Source organism: Canis lupus, chromosome 5 (genome assembly GCF_011100685.1).
Source record: "Canis lupus familiaris isolate Mischka breed German Shepherd chromosome 5, alternate assembly UU_Cfam_GSD_1.0, whole genome shotgun sequence".
Lineage (NCBI taxonomy): Eukaryota > Metazoa > Chordata > Mammalia > Carnivora > Canidae > Canis > Canis lupus.
This window is the reverse complement of record NC_049226.1, coordinates 12,860,822-12,871,627: the sequence shown is the minus strand read 5'-3', so window position 1 is coordinate 12,871,627 and position 10,806 is coordinate 12,860,822. Positions and strand designations below refer to the sequence as shown.

The 10,806-nt window shown below is 37.0% G+C and overlaps 1 long non-coding RNA gene across 1 annotated transcript in view; it reads right to left on the bottom strand.

Annotated features, from left to right (window-relative positions):
- Positions 1 to 397: 397 nt before the first annotated feature.
- The window catches only part of LOC102157382, a 64,051-nt gene continuing 53,642 nt past the window's right edge, over positions 398 to 10,806 (bottom strand). Inside the window, exons 2-3 of the long non-coding RNA XR_005359138.1 lie at positions 7,595 to 7,672; positions 398 to 596 (exon numbers count right to left, since the gene is read on the bottom strand). This is a non-coding gene — a long non-coding RNA (uncharacterized LOC102157382). The remainder of the gene's footprint in view (positions 597 to 7,594; positions 7,673 to 10,806) is intronic.

The window sequence follows — 10,806 nt, the reverse complement described above, 5'->3', positions numbered from 1 at the left end:
CCTCCCACTCCCCCTGCTTGTTCATTTTCTCTTTCTGTCAAATCTTTAAAAACTACTTCTTCCTTGATTTTTTTTTTTTTTTCTGCCTAGATGATCTAGCCATTGATGTCTGATGGTAAAGTTCATAATATTATTGCAACTGATCTCTTCCTCTATGTCTGTTAATAGTTGCTTCATGTATTTGTGTGCTCTCATGTTGGGTGCACAAATATTTATAATTGCTATATTTTCTTGTTGGATTGTCCTTATTATATAGTGTCCTTCTTCATCTCTTGTAACAGACTTTGTCTTAGTCTATTTTGTCTAAGTATTGCTACACCAGCTTTATTTCACATCCATTTGCATGATAAATTCCTTCCCATCCCTTCACTTTCATTTCACTGAAATGAATCTCTCATAAGTAGCATATAGGTGGTTTTATTTTATCCATTCAATCACTTTATCCCTTTGATTGGAGTATTTAGTCCATTTATATTCAAAGTTATTCTTGATAGGTATGCACTTCTGCCATTTTGCTACTTGTTTTATTGTTTTTATGGTTTTGCAGTTCTGTTCCTTCTCTTTCTGATGGTGGTTTGGTGCCTTTATTTAGTGATCTGCAAGAAAAAAGGAATCCAAGAATATATATTACAGGTTTTTGAATTATTAGGTTTATATATAACATCCTATTTAGGCTGATAGTGAAGTTTGAACTCATTCTAAAAGGACAACACTTCTATCCCCCTCCCCATGTTTATGTAAATGATTTCATACTACTTATTTTGTGAATCCCTTGACTTTTTTTATGGGTCTAATTGATTTACTGCTTTTGTGCTTTAACTTCTGTACTACTTTTATAAGCAGTTAATCTATTTTTATTATGTTTACATGTGCCTAAGAAAGTTTTTCCTTCCCTAACTTTCTTATACCTATTATGGCCTGCCTTTTACCACTCAAAGAACTCCCTTTAGCATTTCTTGTTGGGTGGTTTAGTGGTTATGATCTCCCTTTGCTCTTATCTCTCCTTCTATTCTGAATGATAGTCTTGCTGGATAGAGTATTCTTGGCTGTAGGCTTTTTTTCTTTCAGCACTTGTACATATCATCCCATTCCCTTCTGGCCTACAAAGTTTTTGCTGAAAAATCTGACTGCTTTATGGAGTCTCCCTTGTACATATGTAATTGTTTTTTCCTCTGACTGCTTTTAAAATTCTCTTACTACTTTTTGCCATTTTAATTATGCATATTGTTGTGGACATCCTTGGGTTTTTTGTTTTGTTTTGTGGCTCTCTGGGCCTCCTAGATCTAGATTTGTTTCCTTCTCCAGGTTAGGAAAGTTATCAGATACTTAAAACTTTTGTACTCTTTTCTCTCTTCTTCTGGAATCCATAGAATGTGAATATTATTACATTTGGTGGTGTTGAGTTCTCCTATTTTTTTTCCCCCCTGTTCAGCTTGGTTGTTCTCCATTATTGTCTTCTAGCTCACTTATCTGTGTTCTCCTTCTTCCAGTCTACTACTTATTCACTCTAATGTATTTTTTAATTTCAGGACTCTTCACCTCTGATTCATTCTTTTTTTATATTTTTCTATCTTTGTTGAAGGTTGCATGGAGATCTTTCAATCTTAAATCCAGTGAGTATCTTTATGACCATTACAATGAATTCTTTTTTTTTTTTGTACTGTTGTTTCCTTTGGGAAATAATTCCTATGTCCTCATTTTATCCAATTCTGCTTCAATGTATTAAAGTCAACGATGACTCCTGATCCTGAAAGGAGTGGCCTTATGAAGAGATCCTGAAGTGCCCTGCAATACAATGTCCCCTCTTCACTAGAATCTGGAGTTTCAGTGGTGTCTCCTATGTATGTTGCATATGCCCTACTATTGTGGCTGAGCCACATTTGCCTTCAGTCCAGTTGGAATGAATGGCCCTCTTTGCCTGTTGTCATCAGGGTTTGGTCCCTGTGCTGTTAAGATGCCAGTGTAGGACCACCTGGGCTTGAGTTAGATGATTGTCTTCAGCCCACTTGCTGGAACTGTAATTGCACTGAATTGCAGGGTTCTCTCCCTGTAGCTTTCATTGGTGGGCAAGGTTAGGAGTCAGAGCCAATGTCTGCCCCCAATCTTCTGTTTGGATAGCAGTGACCCTGAACTACTAGGCTCTTTGTGCTGACCTCCTATAAGGTTTCTGTAGGTGGGTGGGGCAGGCAGTCAGATCAGATGTCTGCCTGAAGCCCCTTGCTGGGGCTGCCATCGAACTGCTGTGTGTGTAGTTACCTTCTCTTATCCCAAGTGCAACAGTCACTTTCGAGTGGTGCTGACCTTCTGTTGAGGCTTCCTGTGCAATGAGGCCCTCATGGAGTCAGTCTGGAGGGAGGCCTTTGGAGTGATGTAGGTTGGATCTCGGGGGCAAGTCATGTTGTTAGCAAAAGCTAAGTGGTGAGTGTTGCACAATGGTTCTTTCAGGTGTCTGTGTATTTAGGTTGGGGGCGCAGGGGAGAGAAGAGAAACCATCAGCTCTTTGGTCTTTGCGAAGTCTCCTCAAAGATCCCTGCCCTCTTCAGTTCTAAGATTAGTGAATAGAACTCCTTCCCATAGGCTCCAGGCTCTTTTCAAACTGCTGCTTCTATGCTGTATCTGGGTGCGATTGTTTTGTTAGCCTGTCTCTTTAAGGGTGGGGACTCCATTCCCTATTGCTCTCCAGCTCTGAGTTGTACCCACCAATTTTTAAACTTCCTGATGTTAAGCCCTATTATTGTTAAACACTCATGAAGTTAAGCCCCTCTGTCTTTTTTAAAAATTTTATTTGAATTCAATTATTAACACATAATATATTATTGGTTTCAGAGGTAGAGTTCAGTGATTCATCAGTCTAATATAACACCCAGTGCTCATCATATCACATGACCCCCTTAATGTCTATCACCCAGTTATTGTCTCCCCCCTCCTTCCCTCCAGTGACCCTGTTTGTTTCCCATGATTGAGTCTCTTATGGTTTGTCTCCTCCTCTGATTTGTCTTGGTTTTTTTTTCCTCTCTTCCCCTATGATCCTGTTTTGTTTCTTAAATTCCACGAGTAAGACTATATAATGTCTTTCTCTGATTGACTTATTTCACTTAATATAATATTCTCTAGTTCCACATCATTGCAAAGGGCAAGAATTTTTTTTTGTGTGTGGTACTAGTACTAGTCCATTGTGTATAGATATATCTTTATCCATTCATCTGTTGATAGACATCTGGGCTCTTCCCATAGTTTGGTTACTGTGGACATTGCTGCTATAAACATTGGGGTATGGGTGTCCCTTTGGATCGCTAAGGTTTGTATCTTTCAGGTAAATACCCAGTAGTGCAATTGATAGGTTGGTTATAGGGTAGCTCTACTTTCAACTTTTTGAGGAGCCTCCATACTGTTTTGCAGCATGGCTGTACCAGCTTATGTTGCCACCAACAGTAAAAGAGGGTTCTCCCCTTTCTTTGCATCCTTGCCAACATCTGTCATTTCCTGACTCATTAATTTTAGCCATTCTGACTGGAGTAAGGTGGTTATCTCAAGCTCCTCTGTCTTTTAAAGCCAAATGAGGGCTGGTCTTCCCAGTGTAGGTACCCCTCTCTCTGGGGTACCTGGTTGTGGGGTCTGTTCCTCTTCCTGCTCCATGCTTGTTGTGTCTCCCCTATTGGTGGGGAGTCTCAAAGATTAATTTGGTACCTGACTGCATCTCCACCCTTCTTACCATTTTCAATGTGGCCTCTATGATTTTGAGTCTACTGATGTGGCTGTTACTTTGGTGTATCTGCTATCAGCTCAACTTTTATGTTCTATCTTTCAGGGAAGTTTCAAAGGAGGTAACTGCGGGGGCCCAGGGCAAGCTGCCCCAAGATGAACCACTTTGGCATAAAAGTTATTCTGAGCTAAAGGCAATCAAAACCCTACAGCCTCAAGAGAAATTTATGTTCCTTCCTTAACTACATAAGTCTAAGTTGGTAGTCTTCCCAATAACAAGAGTTACTAGCAGAGATAAAATTTATCAGAGTGAGCCATCTGTATGGCAGGGTAAACATTCTAATTACCAAACAACTTCTCTCATCACCCTGTGAAGTACAATCCTTTCCTCTGAAATCCCAGGCCCCTACTCTTTACTCCTTAGTTTAGAATGACCTATATGGGATCCCTGGGTGGCTCAGCGGTTTAGCACCTGCCTTTAGCCCAGGGCACGATCCTGGAGTCCCGGCATGGAGCCTGCTTCTCCCTCCTCTCTCTCTCTCTCTCTCTCTCTCTCTCTCTCTCTCTCTCTCTCTCTCTCTCATGAATCAATCAATAAATAAATCTTTAAAAAAAAAAAAAAAGAATGACCTATATACCTCAGTCTCTGGACTTTCCATGTCTGGGTGGGCTTCTCATATGTACACTATTAAATTTTATTTTCTCCTGTTAATCTGTTTCATGTTAATTTTGATTCTTATTCCAACTAGACCCTTGAAGGGGAAAGGACCTCTGGTTCCCTGCTGGTTTCTATCAAGAGTGTCTTGGCCATTCTTTGGCATTTGCTGTTTCATATTAATTGTGACATATATAATTTGCTCTGCCATATGCATTCAAACAAACAAAACTTAGGTTTTTGGTGGTGTTTTGAGAAATTTGTTGGGGGTCTCAACTGGAATTGCATTGAATCCAAAGATCTGTTTGAAAACTGACCTCTTTATAATGAGATTTCCTACCCATGAACATAGTATTTTCTATTTAGGTTTTAAATCTTTCCAAATAATGCAGGGTTTTTTTTTCCCCTCCTGAAGTTTTATTTTATTTTTAAGATTTTATTTATTTGACATACAGAACACAAGTAGGCAGAGGGAGATGGGGAAGCAGGCTCCCCATTGCGCAGAGAGCCCCATGTGGAGTTCAATCCCAGGACCCGGGATTGTGACCCAAGGCAAAGGTAGATGACTGACTTAACTGACTGAGCCTCCCAGGTGCCTCTGAAGTTTCATATCTTTAACGACAAATTACTTAGGAACTTTCTTCTTTTTTCAATGTAAGTAGTGTTTGTTTCTAAATACATCTTCTAATTGGTGCTATGTTGAAATACAATTGCCTTTTCCATCCCAATCCTTTTTATTTTTGTCTTATGTTGGATACAATATTAAGAACACTCTTCAAGAGGAGTGATGGCAGGTGCTTTTGTCTTGTTCTTGATACAAATGAAAACTCTCAATACGTCTCCATTAAATATGAAATTTGCTTCCAAACTCTATGAATGTTCTTTTTCAATTTATGGAAGGTCTCCCCCCCCCCCTTTTTTTTTTTTTTTACTTCCGATGGATGCTGAATTTTCTCAAATGCTTTCTTATCTACATGGTTCTATATGGTTTTTCTCTTTTTAATGTGAATTTTCTAATCTTACGTCCATTTTGCATTCCTTGGATACATAAAACTTGTGAAATATTAACCTTTTTGAACACTGTTGTATTGCTAAGAGTTAATAATGGCCTATATTTTCCTACACTGTCCTCCTTGGTATTTTATACCAAAATTGTTATCTTCATGAGTTTCAGAATATTTCCTGTTTAAAAAAGTTCTCTATTTTTAGAAGATTAGAATTTTTCCTTTGATTTATAGACCATATAGCCCAGAGTTTTCTTTGTGGAAGAATTTTTAACCATTGTTTCAATCCCCTTAATAGTTCTTACCATTTTGATTCTTTTTACTTCTAATAGAACTGACTTTTAGCAATTACTTTTTTCTAGAGATTTTTCCATTGTATTTAAATTTTAAATATTGGCATTAAGTTGATTCTATTTTTAAGTGTCTGTAACATCTAAAGCAATCTTTTTTCATTCCTAAGATTTATTATTTTTAAAAATCCATCTTGGCAAATTTATCAATTGTTTCAAATTCTTTTCTAATTGTTCAGTCTTATTAGCTTTGGCTCACTCTTCTTACATTCTTTGAGTGAATTTTAGTTTTCCTAAAACTCCTCAGTGTAGGCTTAGTTAATTTTGCATAAGTTTTTTCTTAACCTAAGCATTTAAGGCTAGAATTTTTAAGAACTGATTTAGCTTGATCCTAAAACTTTTTTCATTACTCATTTAATTTGTGCTGCAATATTTATTGACTCTGAAACTCAATGGTATAGGTATTTTCACATTAAACATGCTTTATTTTAACCTAATTATTGTGTTGTACTAAAGCTTATAAATTCTACTTACATTAGTAATTGCCTCAGTCACAATATGGTAAAAAGTGGCAAATGAAGGAAAGTACCATTGTTATACCTCCCATACTCAAGTTCCCTTTCTTTCCTCAGGATACTCAGGTTCAGTCTGTCACATGCGTCAACTTACCAATCACCTGAGATTATCAGTACCTTTCATTATTAACAAAGCCTAATTTGTTTCCCTTGGTAGCTAAAAATATTAATACAAGTTTAACATTTTCTGTCTACCCTCAGTGAGTTTGGGGACCGCTCTTCTGTAGCAGTAATTCTCATCCATGGATGGTAATAATAGGACATCATCCCCAATGGGGACATAATGTCATTTTGAGGAAGGGGCAATGTTTATAGAATAATTTTCCAAATGTATAATTTCATCTGTATAGGCTATATTATAAAAGAAAAAAGATTGACATCTTGTCTGATGGAATGGTGTATTCCCCTTGAGAATCATTGCAATCTGAGAAGATTTTCATATTATGAGGCCTTGGTATTAAAAACATTGATCTATACCAAACATAGTCTAGTCATTTTAGACTAGATATATAGATCTATCTTCTTTGCTCCGTAAAAGTGTTTTTTTTTTTTTTTTCTCTGCAGAATAAATGTTTTATGGTAGACACTTGGAGGTCAGCTGGGCTCTGTTGCATTGCCAAGCAGAAAGGGAATTATCACTTTTCACACAATTTGAGCTAAGTTTTATAGCATATATTCTCAGTACACACAAGCTATTATAATTCCCTTCTGCAAAGTTCCCAAATCCTTCACCTCCATTCTTTTTTCCACCCAAATTAAAAATTAGGAAAAGGTAGAAGAAAGCCAAGGGTACTATGAGACAGTGGTCAAGAAATGGCTTTTATTTTTCAATAGCTCATTCTTCAAAAGGGATGTTATATAAAACAAATTATTGGTGTTAGCAAATGTTTGAGGTGGGGGGAAAATTCTCTTACATGAAAAATACCATATGAAGATCCTTAAGTATATAAGTTGTATAAGCTCTCCCTTTTCCAATTCAGTTCCCACTATCAGAAATGATGTTTGAATGACTCATTCCGGAAAACAGTCTCATGCATTTTAATCACTCTTATCATTTCAGAAGAAACATATAAATAAGTTGTTTACCGGCAAATATTGTAAACCTACATGATAGACCAGTCATTCTAATTACATTTTAAAAGGAACAGAAATGAAAACCATTTACAGGAACTTCTATTACTGTTCTTGCTGCTCAAGCATGGGAAACAAGAATTCCCCTTTCCACATCTGCTTATACAAAGGGCCATGCTTTACCAGAAAATTCTTAGCTCTTGAACAGTAAAAACAAAAAGAACTGAATTTTGGACTCGATGACAAGATTGTAGTTGCTTGGGGTCAACTCTCATTTCAAGATAATCTAAAACGTACCAAATATTTCTGATTGTCTTCTAGGCAAGATTGTGTTGAGTAGGTGTCCTCTTCTTCAGGTCCTCGGAGCCCAGGGTGCTGAAATTATATACATATCTATGATTTCTGGGACACAAGAGAATGTCCTTATAGCCAGAATGCTGAGAATTGTCCTGCCCTACAGTCCAAGTGAATCTCTGCAATAGATCACAAATTATCACAGTGCATGACTTCCAAATTTGGGAGATGTTTATCAAAATAGGACTGAGAGTGTTTCTCACATAAGAGAATCATTTATCAAACATGTGATGGCAGCAAAAGGCTCAGAACTAACTGTTGCTTTAGAGGGTAGACATTGCAGTACTGTTTGTCTACTAGCCAGATGATGGTGTGACCCAGTATACCCTTTTAAGATTAAATGTGCGAATGTTTAGAGTCTTAAAAAGAGACTTCATATGAGATTTTGTTCTAACTTGTGATTTGTTGGAAAATGGATTCCCCTCTATTTTTTTTTCAAGTGCTTAGGGAGGTTGAATTTCTCAGAGCAAAATATTCCTCCATGTTTAATATAGCCAGAGGCCACTACCTCTATTCCTAATAACATTCCCAATTTTTTATTAATGAATCTTGAGAAATATGGTTATTTCTACTTCATTTAATACATAACCCTCCCTCCAAGCTGATATGTACATGCACCTCCTAGCCAGATCACTTACAGAATCAGGCAACAAGGGAATGATGGATTTTCCATCCTTTTTTTCCAACATCTTTCCACAATAAAACATTTGACTATTCAAAGATCTACATCAATGTTTTTTACAGTATAAGTAGACCTCCTAGTATTTAAAATATATTTGACAATATATTTTTAGCTTAAACTAAGAAGATACAGATGCTATTAGTAAAAATGAGTAAGGACCTCTAAAAATTCTCTATAATAGCAAGGAGAACACTGGCAAAAACTGTCAAATTTTTAGTACTCCAGAAACTAAAGATTTAAGCAATTGGAAAACTTCAAGATAAAAAGACAAAATCTTGGCAAGAACAAGGAGGCTTGTGGCATTTTAACTTGCCTTATTCCCATCCTCTTCCCCCTTCTTCCAACTAACTCAGTGGTGGCCATTAAAAACCAGTAGCCTACAATCACAGCTAAAACCAGCAGCCTGGCAACTACTGGAGATAGGAGAAAGGAGCTGTTTGTCTAAAATACAATAGGATCACCAAAAATCTTGGGGATAAAAGAAAAATGCTCTAGAAGGGGAAGCAAGGCCTGCACCATGCATATGTTCAGCAAAAAGCTGAGAAGATCCTTGGACCTCAATTCTGGGTAACCTGAGGCTCCACTCAAACAGAAAGTAAAGGCTAAAACAGAATTGTAAACCACCTAGTTGAATGTTGAAAACATACACACATAGAGCACTTTAGCAAAGACTAGAAAACAATGGCCCTAGGCATCTAAGGAATTATGTGCCCAACAATTGGCTCGCCACTAAGCTAATCAGAGAATTCAGCCCACAAAGATTAGACTAGTAATTCAGAAAACCCTAGACACGTAGCAACAACAAACCCCAAGAGTGTGGAGAATCTGCTTTCCAGAATGGCTATTATGTTATTTAAAATGCCCATTTTTGGGGATCCCTGGGTGGCTCAGCGGTTCAGCGCCTGCCTTTGGCTCAGGGCACGATCCTGCAGTCCCAGGATCGAGTCCCGCGTCAGGCTCCTTGCACGGAGCCTGCTTCTCCCTCTGCCTGTGTCTCTGCCTTTCTCTCTCTCTACGTCTATCATGAATAAATAAAACCTTCAAATTAAAAAAATGCCCATTTTTTTCTATAAATGGACTAAATGTTCCAATAAAAAAATATAGGATGGAATGGATTAAAAAGCAAGACCTGTCTATAATTTTAGATCTAAAGATACATGAAGATTAAAAGTGAAGGGATGGAGAAGCATTTATCAAGCAAATAGAATTGAGAAGCCAGCATAGAAATATATCAGACAAAATAGACTTAAAAAAGACTAACAAGATAAAGGACCCTGCATAATCAAAGGGAGTGCTAGAACAAGATCTATCAATTGTAAATATTCATGCAAACAATCTAAGACCAACCAAATCCATAAAGAGTTAATACCAAAATAATTGATAGAATAAAGCAGAGGACTGTAACACTCCACATATATCAGTGGATACATCGTTCAAACAAAATCAACAAGGAAAGAAACAATAGCTTTGAATGACACATTGGACCAGATGGATCTAACAGATATATTCAGAACATTCCATCTGAAAATGGAATACACATTCTTTTCAAGCGCACACAAAACATTTTCCAGAAGAGATCACAGGTTAGACCACAAAATAAGTCTCAACAAATTCAAAGGCTGAAGTCCTACTATGGATCTTTTCTGATGACAATGGTATAAAAGTAGGAATCAACCACAAGAAAAAAATCTGGGAAGAGCACAAATACATGAATATGAAATAACATGCTACTAAACAATGAATGGGTCAACCAAGATCTCAAAGAGGAATAAAAAAATACAATAGTCCAAAATCTTTGGGATGCAAAAACAGCTAAGAGGAATTTTATAATCATAGAGGCTTACCTCAAGAAGAAAAATCTCAAACAACCTTAAACCTAAAGGAGGTAAATAAAAGAACCAACAATGCCCAAAACCAGTAGAAGGAAGGAGATAATTAAGATTAGAGCAGAAATAAATGATATAGAAAGAAGGCCAATAGAACAGATCAATGAAACCAGGAGTTTTTCTTTGAAAAGATCAACAAAACTGACAAACCTATAGCCAGACCCATCAAAAGAAAAAAGACCCAATAAAATCATGAGAGAGGAAAAATAACCAGCACCATGGAACTACAAAGGATTATAAGAGAATATCATGAAAAACTATATGCCAAGTAAATTGGACAACCTAGAAGAAATATACATATAACCTACTAAAACTGAAACAGGATGAAAAAGAAAATTTGAACAGACTGATAACCAGCAGTGAAATTGAATCAGTAAGCAAAAAACTCCCTACAAACAAAAGTCCAGTACCAGGTGGCTTCACAAGCCAATTCCACCAAATGGTTAAAGACGACTTAATACCCATTCTCAAACTATTCCAAAAGATAGAAGAGGAAGGAACACTTCCAAATTAATTCTATTAGGCCAGTAATACCCTGATACCAAAACCAGATAGAGACACCACAAAAAAGGAACTATAGGCCAATA